Source organism: Lutra lutra, chromosome 9, assembly GCF_902655055.1.
Source record: "Lutra lutra chromosome 9, mLutLut1.2, whole genome shotgun sequence".
Classification (NCBI taxonomy): Eukaryota; Metazoa; Chordata; class Mammalia; order Carnivora; family Mustelidae; genus Lutra; species Lutra lutra.
The window spans coordinates 36,570,271-36,583,268 of NC_062286.1; positions in this window are offsets into that span (position 1 = coordinate 36,570,271).

Sequence of the window (12,998 nt, forward strand, 5' to 3'; positions counted from 1 at the left end):
GTTACTTCTTTTGTGGTTCTAACTTACATTTCCTTGATGAATAATGGGTTGAGAACATTTTCATGGGCTTATTGGCCATTAGTTACCCTCTTTTGTGAGGTATCTGTCCACTGAAAAAATGTTTTTGCCGAAATAAATTGGCATGGTTTATCACTTCTCTACTGGCAGCAAGGTGAAAATTGCTAAGAGTTATAATTTTGTCCCTTCCAGATTATCTGCACTAAAACCATAATTTTTCAAATAACTGGTACAAAATATAAGAAAATTCCGGGGCACCTGAGTCACTCAGTCAGTTAAGCGTCTGACTCTTGGTTTAGGCTCAGGTCATGATCTCAGGGTCGTGACTTCAGAGTTGTGAGATTGAGCCCTGCATAGAGTGTCACATCTGGCTCTGTGCTGGGGGTGGAGCCTGCTTAAGATTTTCTCTCTCCCATTTCTCCCTCCTTAAAAAAACAAACAAACAAACAAAATTCAGTATTAAAAAAATCCTCAAAGCCACTAGGTATCAAAACTGAAGACAAATTTCTTCTGTTATGATGAGAAGAAACAAGATATGGTTTAAACAAGACCTAACATTAAAAAAATAAAGTCTTTAGCTGGGCAAAAGATCAAAAGTTAATTAGAACAATTTTCAGATACAGAATACCATTTGTGCATTTTTTTTAGATTTATTACAGTGGTTATATTTCTGACAAAACCAACAGGAATCCTGAGATACAGTGTAAGATAGTGGAATCTGGGCAAACATCTCCTACCCTCACTTCCTAAATCTATATTACATGCATCTGTGCAGATGGGGAAGGTTAGGGCTCGGCAAGAAGGTCTACAGACAGGCACGTCGCCAAGCATGAGTTGGACCCTGAAGTTCCCTCTCTAGTGGGCTGCCTCAGTTTTCTTTGCAGTCTTTCTTTTGCCATTTTTGGTTGGTGTTCTGCTAAAATTCTTTATGATCCCACGAGGAAAGTCAGACCCCTGTGGGGCTTTTTGACATTTTTAATCCTATGTCATGCTAATTTTTTGTTTTTCTCCAGTAGCCCCTGGTTTTGGTCAGTCTGTGACTGAACAGCACTTAATGTATCTCTGGGTTCCTCCTGCATAGGCTGCCTCTGTTCCACTGTCTTCATTCATCCACCAGTTTCCACTCAGGCACAATGGCCATCAGGTAAACCTAATTTTGTCTGCTTATGCTTTTACATTCTTTCTTCTGAGAGCCTCCTGAGGCTACCCAGTTGTCTTGATTTGATGTCCCTGAATCAATTAATCTTACCCTCAACCCACCTGAATCACACAGCCTCCCACTGACAGGAGCTCATCTCATGAAGCTGAACTTCCCTCTTTGCCTGCCTCAACTTCCCACATCTGCTGCCTGACAGAAATGCAGGCTCGTCATAGCGGCATCCAAATTCTGAGAATGCGTCAGTCTCTGATCATGTCTGCCCTAGGTGAGTAGAGTTCATTAGCACACAGGGGGCAATGGTTAGTTTTGTGTCAACTTGGTTGGGCCACAGTACCTAGACGTCTGGTCCAACCTTATTCTGGATGTTTCCGTAAGGGCATTTTTAGATAATATTTACATTTTCATGGATGGACTTTGAGTATTGTAGATTGCCCTCCATAACATAGGTGGCCATTATCCAATCAGTTAGAGGTCCGAATAGAACAAAAGACTCACCTACATGGAACAAGAAGGAATTCTGCCAGTGGACGGCCTGCCTTCTTCCTGGATCTCCTGCCAGGAGATGCCAGCCCACCCTACCAGCCTCCATAATCATGTGAGCCAATTCCTTAAAATAAGTTTCCTTTCTCTCTCTCTCTCTCTCTCTCTCTCTCTCACACACACACACACACACACACACACACACACACACACACACAATTATTGGTCCTATATCTCTGGAGAATCCTGGCCAAAAAAAAAAAAAAAAAAAAAAAAATGTCAGCACAAGTCTGGAGTCCTGAACCACAGAGCCTATGGATTCTTCTCGGAACTGCCACTTGCAAAGAAACTATGAACTGGCTTTAATTTTACAAAAATCTTTCTTCTCAAAGTCTTCATCTTCTTGAGATCAACATGACCGAGGGAACATCAACTCTCGGCCAGTCAGCGGCACCTTCCTCAGGCAGAAAGGCCTTTCCCGAAGCTGGAAGAGCGTGACGTAGGGGCATGCCATCAAGACCCCTGGTGATTAATGTGAAGAAATTTATACATTCTGAATTTGAGTCGTCAGTCAGCTAAATGTGTAGTGAAGAGGTTCTCCTGGTTTTTAGCTGGCCTTTTCTCTTTTGTAATGATGCCTTTCAATAAACAGAAGTTTTAATTTCTATAAAGTCACATTTACCTTTTTAAATTTTTTTTAAGATTTTATTTATTTATTGACAGAGAGAGATAGCGAGAGAGGGAAACAAGCACAGGGAGCTGGAGAGGGAGAGCCCTGCCGTACAGGGAGCCCAAGGTGGGGCTTGATCCCAGGATTCTGGGACCATGACCTGAGCCAAAGGCAGACGCTTAAAGACTGAGTCACCCAGGCGCTCCAAAGTATTTTGTGTATTTTCTTGGTTTTTAAATATTTTTAATAAGTAATCTCTATGCCCACAGGTGGGGCCTGAACTCAAGACCCTGAGATCAAGTGTCGCATGTTCTACTGGGCCAGCCAGCCAGGTGCCCCCACCCTCACATTTACCTTTTTTTTTTTTTTTAAAGATTTTATTTATTTATCTGACAGAGATCACAAGTAGGCAGAGAAGCAGACAGAGAGAGGGGGTAAGCAGGCTCCCTGCTGAGCAGAGAGCCCGAAGCAGGGCTCGATTCCTGGACCCTGGGATCATGACCCGAGCCGAAGGCAGAGGCTTTAACCCACTGAGCCACCCAGGCGCCCCACATTTACCTCTTTTTAAATTTCATGGTTACTGCTTTTTTTGAGTCCTGAGAAATCTTTGCCCACCCCCAACATCACAAAGGCATTCTCACATGTTTTCTTGTAGAAACTAAACTGTAAAGTTTAGGTTTATAATCCAACTTGAGATAATTTTAGTGTGTGATGTGAGGTAGTCATCAGGATTTTTTACCCCATAGGTGCTTCAGAAACATTTTTTTTTAAGATTTTATTTATTAACTTAAGAAGACTGTGAGAGAGAGAGAGCATGATGGGGGGTGGGGTGAACAGGGAGCTGAGTAGGTTCAATTCCAGGACCTGGGGATCATGACCTGAGCTGAAGGCAGACACTTAACCAACTGAGCCACCCGGGCACCCCAGAAACATTTATTGAAAAGAACTTCCTTCCTCCCATTGAATTATTTTGGTACCTTTATCAGTGTGGGTATAGACATTTTTATCTAAGAGTCTTGGGTGGGTGGCAGTGGGCAGGGTCTGAGTCTGTGCTACCTGGACAAGAAGGCATCAAGCTTGTCCTAAGTGCATCTGTATTTCAGATGAGTGGTCTTCCTAGTGCTAAGACGCCTATTCCTTGGCCATCTCCCAAGCACGTTTGGGAATTCCTGTTTGGAAATTTGCTGTTAGAGTTGAGCCTTGGCTTTGTCATTGAATATCTGAGACCTATCTTGACCTCCCCCTGCCTCAGTTTCCTTGTTAAATGGCAAAATGGCACAAACCAATGTACCAGGCTGTTGCAAGGTCAGTGGGATATAACAAAGCAAATGAAAATACTGGTTATTGCCTCTTTCTTCTTCATCACTGTGAACTCCTTGAAAGCCAAGAGTATGTCTTACAAATCTCTCTACCCCAGTGCCCTGAAAGACTATCTGGTATATAGTGGTACTTATTACATATATGGAGAATAAATAATTTTCTTTTAGATAGCTTAGATATAACCATTTATGTGGTGGTGTGCTGTGATTTATGGCTACCACAGTCAGTGGGCAGGTCTGTCTTCCTCTTATTTGATGCTACTGGCCCAGGCCTCCTTCTGGATGCCCTTTGCCCTCTCTGCTTCCAGAACACCACACACTCTTTGCTCTCCTCCTGCTCTTTCTTAGCTTTCATGGCCATACCTGTTGCCTCGTCTCTAAGTGCTGCGGTGTCTGGGGTTCATTTCCCACCCCACTTTTCTTCTCTGTGCATGCTGCCTCCTAGGTGATCTCATCCACTCGTGCTATTTTAAGTGCTGTCCCTGAGCTCCTGACTCCTGAATTTCTGTATCCATTCAGAGTCCATACTCACATATGCTCAGTCTTCTCTACTTTGATTTTAACAGGCATCTCTAATTCAGATTTATCCCAAGCAAAGCACAAGATTTCCCCAAATCTGATTTTACCTCCCTCTTTCTTGTCTTGACTTTTCAAGTTTTTCCAGACAAAATCCTATGAGTCAGCTTTGTTTTTTCTCTTCACCCTCTCTCCTCACATCCAGCTCTTCATTAAGTCTAGTTTGCCTGTGCCTCTGAAATGATTTCTGAATACAGCCATTTCTTGCCTTCTTCCCAGCACCACCCAAATCCAAGCCACCACCCTCTCTTGCCCGAGCCACTGCAGTGGATGCCGGGATGCTGTCGCTAAGCTTCCTTTCTTGGGGGGCCTGCTCTTATCACCCCTCCTATGCAAAACCCTGACTTAGACTGATGCCCGAATTGCTTACCCAAGCCTGAAAAGTTCTATGTGAGGGTCCCCTGCCTGCCTCCTTGACTTTGTGGACAAATGGGTTTATCTATAGGGAAATCTGGAGGATAAGGACACAGCATTCCTGACATCTAGGAGGCTCAGCCTTCTATATGGTTATGTCATATCTTGGAAGGTTCTAGAGACATCCAGTTGAGTCTAGATCTATCAGATCCTCCAAAAAATATCCAATGGAAATTGCATATATCTTGCAACTGAACATCAATGTGTCAACTACTTAGAAAATACTGATGACTAAAATCCACCAGTGGCTGTCAACATGATAATAAGGCAATAGTGACCAGTAGGCTGTAGTGGCACATAGTGACCTGGCCGTAGTGGGTAGTGATGACCAGGCAACATAGTGAGTGGTGATGAACTGGCAGTCATGGCGAAGTGGCATGCTGAGTTGAAGAAAGCATGTGGGTCCTCTGGCCAGATTGGCTTGGGTTTCAACACTTGCTCTGCTCCATCTGTCTGAGACCTGGGGCACATGAGCTGCTGAGGCTCTCTGAGCTTCATCTGTAACATGGGGTGATACTGACCTTAGAAGTCTGCTGGAATGTTCTCTGGCATGGCATGTTTTCTCTTCCCTTTATCCTACACATGCAAAGTCCAGTGGTTCCATCAGGACATTATAGCAGAGATGAGCCGCAATGCTGATGAGGGGGGCTCTGTAAACCCAGACCAGCTGGCACTCCACCACCCCACCCCACCTCCCCTCGGTGTGGTTAATTCTAGGAAAGCTCTTGCAAAGGCATCAGCAAGAAGTAGACTGCTGCTTCAAACAGCTATGCCCAGATGGGGCCACCTTAGTGACAAGACCTGGTACATTTGGGGTGCCAAGAATAGCCCTTCAATGTGGGCCCCTTCACAGCAGTTGGGTTGGGAGGTCTGCTTGGGGAAGCAGAAGACAAAAGATGAGACTGAGCCTAATGTTGTTGGAACCATTCTCTCGTGAGACCAGATATCCCATAGAGTGAAAAAAGGCAAAATCTTAAAAGTTAGGAAATCACAAGAACAGAAAAAAAGGATGTCCTATAGATTATTTAGAAGTGATCGAAGTCAAGATCATGGGATTTTTTTTTTTTTTTAAACCAACAACCTCGGATGCAGCCATTAGTGTCGACACTGACAGTCGTAGGGAACTAGCTCGTGGTCAGCCATAGGTGCTTTCCACACCCACGGACCCCTGCAGGGATTTAACTCCAGTGGAGCCTGATTGCAGATTCTCTAAACCAAAGAGAAAAACCCCACGTTGGGTTAACTGGCACCCACATGCTATAGACAACCCAGATCTGAAAAAGAGGAAAAAAAAAAGGTGCGTGGAAACAGCCATGTTCTGGTGGTTTCTAACATGACTGTTGTCTCTTCCTCAGTGATTTGCATGCTGCTGCCGAGGTGTTGTCAAGCAGGCTCCAGTTCAGCGGGTAGATTTCGTGGGCACCTGTTTGCAGACCAGAGAGAGAACAGTCGTAGGAGAGCAAAGCCTTGATTCTCTTCATTGCCTTATTTTCCTGAAGCAGCTTGATCGCAGCGTAACTGACATACAACATACTGAACATCCTTAAAGCATACCGTGTCAGTTGTCACACGCGTGCGTATCCACGAAACCATCCTGGCAATCAGTACAGTGAACATCACCATTGCCCCAGCCGTTTCCCTCGGGCACCTTTGTAATCTCTCCCAGGCCTCCCTTCCCCTCCCCCTCCATCCTTACTTCTTTGTTTCATTTCACTATAGATTTTCATTTTCTATAATTTTACGTAAATGGAATATATGGTATGTAGCCTTTTGGTAGGTCTGGCCTCTTTCACACAACATAATTGTTTTTGAGATTTTTTTTTTTAAGATTTATTTATTTATTTATTTATTTGAGAGAGAGAGAAAGCACCAGCGGGGGGGGGGTGGGGCTCGGGGAGGGGAGGGGGCAAAGGGAGAGGGAGAATCTTCAAGCAGACTCCTCTCTGAGCGTGGAGCCCATCCAAAAAATATCCACAGAGCTCCATCCCAGGACCTGAGATCATGACCTGAGTGGAAATCAAGAGTCAGATGCTTAACCAGCTGAGCCACCCAGGTGCCCCTGTTTTTAAGATTTATCATACTGTGGGGGCGCCTGGGTGGCTCAGTGGGTTAAGCCACTGCCTTCGGCTCAGGTCATGATCTCAGGGTCCTGGGATCGAGGCCCGCATCGGGCTCTCTGCTCAACAGGGAGCCTGCTTCCCTCTCTCTCTCTCTCTCTGCCTGCCTCTCCATCTACTTGTGATCTCTCTCTGTCAAATAAATAAATAAAAAATCTTTAAAAAAAAAAAAAGATTTATCATACTGTGTTTATCAATAAATCCTTTCTTTCTTTCTTTCTTTCTTTTTTCCTTCCTTCCTTTCTTTCTCCTTCCTTCCTTCCTTCCTTTTCTTTCTCTCTTGCTTTCCTTTCTTTCTTCCTCCTTTCCTTTTCCTTTTCTTTTCTTCTTTTCTCTCCTTCTTTTCTTTTCCTTTTTCCTTTCCTTTCCTTTCCCTTTTCATCTTTCTCTTTCTATTTCTTTTTCTTTTTCTTTATTTTTTTCTGAGTAGTAGTCCATTGTATTGCTGTGCCGCATTTTTTCTCCATTCCTCTGTGGGTGGACGTTGGGGTTGTGTCCAGTCTGAGGCTATTACAAATAAAGGTTCTATGAACATTTGTATACAAATCTGTGTATGGACATTTGCTTCCTTTTCTCTTGGAATTAAATGTCTAGGACACGTGGTAGGTGCTCCTTGAACTTTTGAGAAGCCTTAAACTGTTTTTCCAAAGTGATTGTATCAGTTTCTGTTTTCACCAGCAAGGCCTGAGGATTCTCATTCCTACATATCCTTGCCAACACTTGGAATGGTCAGTCTTTTTAATTTTAGCTATCTTAAAATATATGTAGTGGTATCACACTGTGATTTAAATTTGCATTTCCCTAAAAGCATCCATTGAACTTCTTTGGGAAAATATTCAAGTAAGGTAGAGACTGACTGTGAAGGGGCATGTGGGCACTGTTTTGGCTAATGGGAATGTTTTGTATCTTGATAAGGCCATGGGTTGCACAGTCCTATCTATTTTTCAAAATTTTACTATTAAGATTTGTACATTTTACAGTATATAAGATGTATCTCAAAACCAAAAAGAACACTATATAGATTAGTTTGGTTGAGGTGTCAGTGGAAGGTAGACGAAGAAGCGAAAGATAAAATCAGAACGGTGGAAAAAAAAAATCAGAATGGTGGAAAGTGAATAATTATGGGAACTGATGGTAGGGACATGGGGCTTGAGTAGAACCTGTTGCTTCCTTCGCTCGAGATTTTCATAATAAAAAGTAAAAACAAATGCGTAGTCCCCCTGATCTAGAGAAGATGATGACCACTTCATTTCCAGGAAAAACAAAAACCAAAGGAAATGAAAATAAATTGTGATAAGAGAGAGTGTGCGTAGCTTAACTAGAAGATATTTCATCACCAAGAAAACCTCCCCTGCAAAGAGTGTCTTAGTGTCTGGTCATCTTTAACACTTGTTCTTTATTCGTTTTAATTGCAAAAGTAGTAGAAACTCGATGTAAAATAATCACATGTTAGAGGAAAGCAAGGTTTAGAAAATGACTGTCTTCTATAAGCCGTTAAGAGTTTTACATGGATGTACCCGTGTGTGTGTGTGTGTTGACAGACGGGCATTGTAATATGGCGCATTATTCTGCTGCTTCCTCTTTCTCACTTAAGCAGTCTACTTCGAAATCTTTATCACACAGAACAAACAGCTGTTTAGAAGCAGAAGGTAAAACCTGATGAAACAGAAGTTTCGTTCTCTTTGGATTTCAAGATTATGCCGATTTTATCTATAGTCTAACGTCGGAAATGATCTTAAACACGGATTTTTAGCTAAATATGTAATTCTACATATATAGGATGCTTTTTATGGAAGGTCAGTACCACCAACAAAATCCCCAATGGCAGGGAAAATAACCCCAGTCGCGAGATCCCGGGGCTCGGTGGTTGTGGGCAGCAGACCCCCGCGCCTTCTGGGAGCAGGTGGCTGCTGGGCTACGGGTCTGGGGATGACTCAGCAAAGCAATGGCCTGGGGAGGCTAGAGGAGGCTGGCCAAGACTAATTACTGTCAGGAGGAACATTCTTTTTGGCTGTCTAATTGCTCTTTTAAGATAATGAAAGTGTTTTAGGTTCCCTTTTGTCCATATGCAAATAAACTGGTGAGTTGAAGTCGCTCCCAGTGCGGAGGGGAGCCTGGAACACACAGCATGAAGATGCAGTGGTTTCCCCTTCATTTTGCATATTTTCTCCTCTGCGCTTAACTCTAAAAGATACTTGCCTTCGCCCAGTTTGCATTCAGGTTTGTTTCTCACTTTGAGGATGAGCCCTTCTCTGTGGCCCCACAGATTATGGATTGTGGCCATTTCAACTACGATGCTCTGATTTTGGAACCTTAGCCCCAGGAAGAACATCAGACAAGACCAAGAACAAGCATGTGTGGGTGGGGGGATAGGGAGGAGACGGGGCCTGCCTGGGATGATGGACATCAGGGTTGGGCTTCTTGGGTATCGATACGTACAAGGTTCAAGTCTAAGAAGCCCACGGTATCTCCATTCGTGATTTCTGCTTGACTGGTAAATTTTCTCAGCAGGGATTACAGACAGCTCCTGACTGAGAGGGCTTGGTTTATGACTTTTCAACTTTAGGATGGCCACAAAAGCCATAAGCATTCAGTAGAAACCATACTTGGAACTTGGCATTTTGATCTTTTCCTGGGCTGGTGATACTCAGTACATACCCTCTCGCGATGCAGGGTTAGCGTCCGGAAGCTGTCCCTCCTAGCCAGTCCCGCCATCATCAGGGTAACACATGCCAGCACGATCATTCCAGCTTTCACTTTCAGCCCAGTCCTCAATAAATGACATGAAATAACCAACACCTGATTATAAAATAGGCCTCGTGTGAGATGATTTTGCCTGTCAGCTAATGGGAGTGTTCTGAGCATGTCCTAAGCTGCGACGTGTGGTAAATTGGGAGTATTAAATGTATTTTTGACCCATGATATTTTCAGCTTACAGTGGGTTTATTGGAACGTGACCCTATCTGAAGTCGAGGAAGATCTGTATTTAACAAAACAATGTGATGTTTCTAAGAGCTCATTGCAGTGACATATGCAAGTGACACAGGTGGGTTCTGATGAGACAGTGGTGGAGCCCATTGAGACCATGTGACTATACCCCAGGGCAGTGCATAAAGCCTCATGTATGTACTCCTCCATCCTTCCAGAGACTCAGCTAACTCTTCCTACATGAAGTTCTGATACCAGGCTCCAGGCTACATGTATGCCTCAAACACCGGGCCCAGTGATGCCCTCGACTTTGGCCTGTTCTCTGAAAACACAATCACGAACACATCTCAGAGCCGAACTTTATTTCCCTTCCACTGGAGGAGTCGACTGCCTTCTTCAGCAAACACAACCCCAGGCACTGTGACTGTCACTGCCCATGAGAGCCTCCCAGCCCCCCACCCCTTCCTTCTCCTTGGCTTTCCCCCACCCGTTCTTTGGAGCCTCTTCAGAGCTGACGTTGTCACTTTCTCAGGTTCCTCCGGGGGGTCCTTATGGCCCTACACCAGATGTGCTCAGAGACTGCTCATTTTAGAACTCTTCCCAAAGAGGCCTGATGTGAGTTCTCCAACTTTGCCCCAATAAGTCTCAGCCTGTTCCTTCTCTGGACTTCTTAGGATCCCCCAAAATTGCTGGACAGCAAAGACCTTGTCCAGCCTGCACCCTGCCCAGTCCACACCAAAACAAAATCTAGTCCCTCAAAGGTCAGGCCATCCTTCCCTTCGTAAAAGTCTCCTTCAAGCCCCCACTGGGGAGGGTTCTCAGATGCCCCTTCTGTCTCCACTTGGCAACCCTCAAGTCCCTAACATACAGGTTTGATTATAATATCATGTACTACATTTGAAAAAGAAAGAATAATCCCCCACCCCTTTCACACCCAGACACAACCCCAGTTATCATTTTGGGGGATTTACTTGGGTTCCCCTTTCCTGTGAAGGCTGTTTCACTCCCTTGTCATCCTTGTCTGCACATGGTGTCATGTCTTCTGGTGGCCACAGCCACTGCTCCTACATTGTTCTCACAGTCCTCATGTCAATACACAACACAGAATTCAAACATTTGTCATGAACTAGAGCTTGAGCACTTGATACGTCTATCAGAATGACAATTAACACTCTGATGAAGCTTTCCTCCATATCTTGGGTTATTTTCTTGGAGAGAGGGTCATGAACTCTTGCAATTCTTGACACATCATGATAAATCGCCCTCCATGGGAGGCTGTGCAAATATACACTGTCAAGAGCAATGTGGGAAGATAGGAGCTTTACCATATCCTTGCCAACATACAAATCATCACTAAAAAGTTCATTTTTGTTCATGTATGAGGCCAAAACCTGGTTCTTTGTTGTGATTTCAGTTTGATTATGAATATAAATGTTGAATACTTTCCTTAGACGAGTTAAGTTACCGTGGCTCTAAGCCAGTTGAATGCTTTGCTATCTTGCCCTTCCGTTTTTATACCTTTGAAAACTAATTTTTACCCGATTTCTGTAAGCTCATCACCTCTGGCTATTGATGCCGAGGCCGCCATGCTTCAGAGATTCTTGTCAGACTTGTCGCTTCTCCCCACTGATGCCAGGAATGCCATGTTGTACAGATCCGGCCTTATTTTTGTTTTGAAGTGGTTACCCCCTCTCCCAGAGAGGACTTGGCAAGGGTTCTATTCTGTCATGGTGGATTAGATACCTGTCTCCCTTGACTTTGGGAGCTGGCCTGTTGGGTTAGAGTTGGGCACCAGGTGCCACCTCCATCTTTGTTGCCCTTTTGGGGCCTTTGTACCTGGAGTGCCCAGTGGGCACCAACTTGGGAAAGCATTTGATCCACCTGGACTGTGTTTGGTTAGTGGCATTTAAGGGGTGATCCAGAAGCAAGGCTGCTTAAGAGCTGGTGGCCTCACCAAAGAAGGTTCTAAACCACTCAGCCCCTGCAACTGCCACCATAGCACCATGCTTGGAAGGGGCCAAGAAGGGGCCAAGAAGGGGCCAGAGTCTCTCTAGTTCAAGCATGTTGGGGCAGAAAGGAAGGTCTTGGCAAACAAAATATGTCCCCTGCCTGAGGCAGAGTCAAATGCGTGGTGTGTGCCCAAGCAACCAAATGTTTGTGACACCTTAATGCTGTCCAAGCACCCACTGACTACCTTCACAGCAGGACAGACCTTTCCAGCAAAACCACCCTCACTTGCCTGGGTAGAGCCTCCTTGAGCAGAGTATGGAGGAGATAAAATAATGGCAATTACATCTTCCTCAGTTAGAAAGGCTACACTTCCTTTGATTACCTTTGCCCTCAGAAGTGGCTCGGCCACACTGTGGCTCCTTTGGACTTCGGGGATTTCCTGTAAGGCTCCCTATTTCTTCCTCCCACACATTGTCAGTCTGTACTGGGCTATCATGAGCTGAGAAGTCAGAGATTTTCCTGTTCTATTTATCAAACTTCATAGAATTCCTAATGTGTGCTAGACTATGGAGATGAAGCCATGTTAAACTTGGCTTGCCTTCTAGAAGCTCACAGACAACAAAGTCCATGACCAAAGTCATGTGGACTGAAGGCAGGGCAAGTTTCTCAGAAGACATGAAGCCTAGGCTGAGTTTGAATTTGAGTTGGAAAAAGAAGATAGACGTTAAATTACAAAAGGCCTTATGTGCTTAAAAAGTTATGTCAAAATCTCTGAGCCTCATAAAAGATTTCGGGCAAGCCAGGGGAGGGAGAGTATGGCTTTCTCTGCTTTTAGGAAAGATCCCTTTGGCAGCTGTGTTGGGTGTAGGTTAGAAGGTGGAAAGGCCAAGGGTAATGGTCTTATCCCAAGGAGGAAGAGATGAACACCTATGCCCAAGTGGAAGCAATGGTAGTGAACATGGAAAGAACATGGAGTGGCCTTCATTAAGGAAGAGAACTGCCCTGCTCGGATTGGGAGGTGCCAGAAAAGGGAGCTTCCTGGCTTAGGCAATGGACACATATTTGGGGGAAAGAGTTTTGTATCTGTTGAACTCTAGACAAGGAGACATACAGGTGTTGTTCTGAGTTGCCCAGAGACCAGGACAATGCTCTGAGACCCCCTAACAGCATGTCTGAGGTGGTGAAGTACCTGGGCAGGTGGCTGGGTGGAACCACTTAGGGCCTGCTTATGAAGGAGGTGAGTCCTATGGCTGAAGCCAGGATCACTGACCTCTAAGAGGGTAACAGGAGAAGAGGACAGCACCAAAGAGATTAAGAAGCCCCGGTCAGGGCAGTTAGACAAAAAAGAGTTTCTGGAAGTAGGTGTC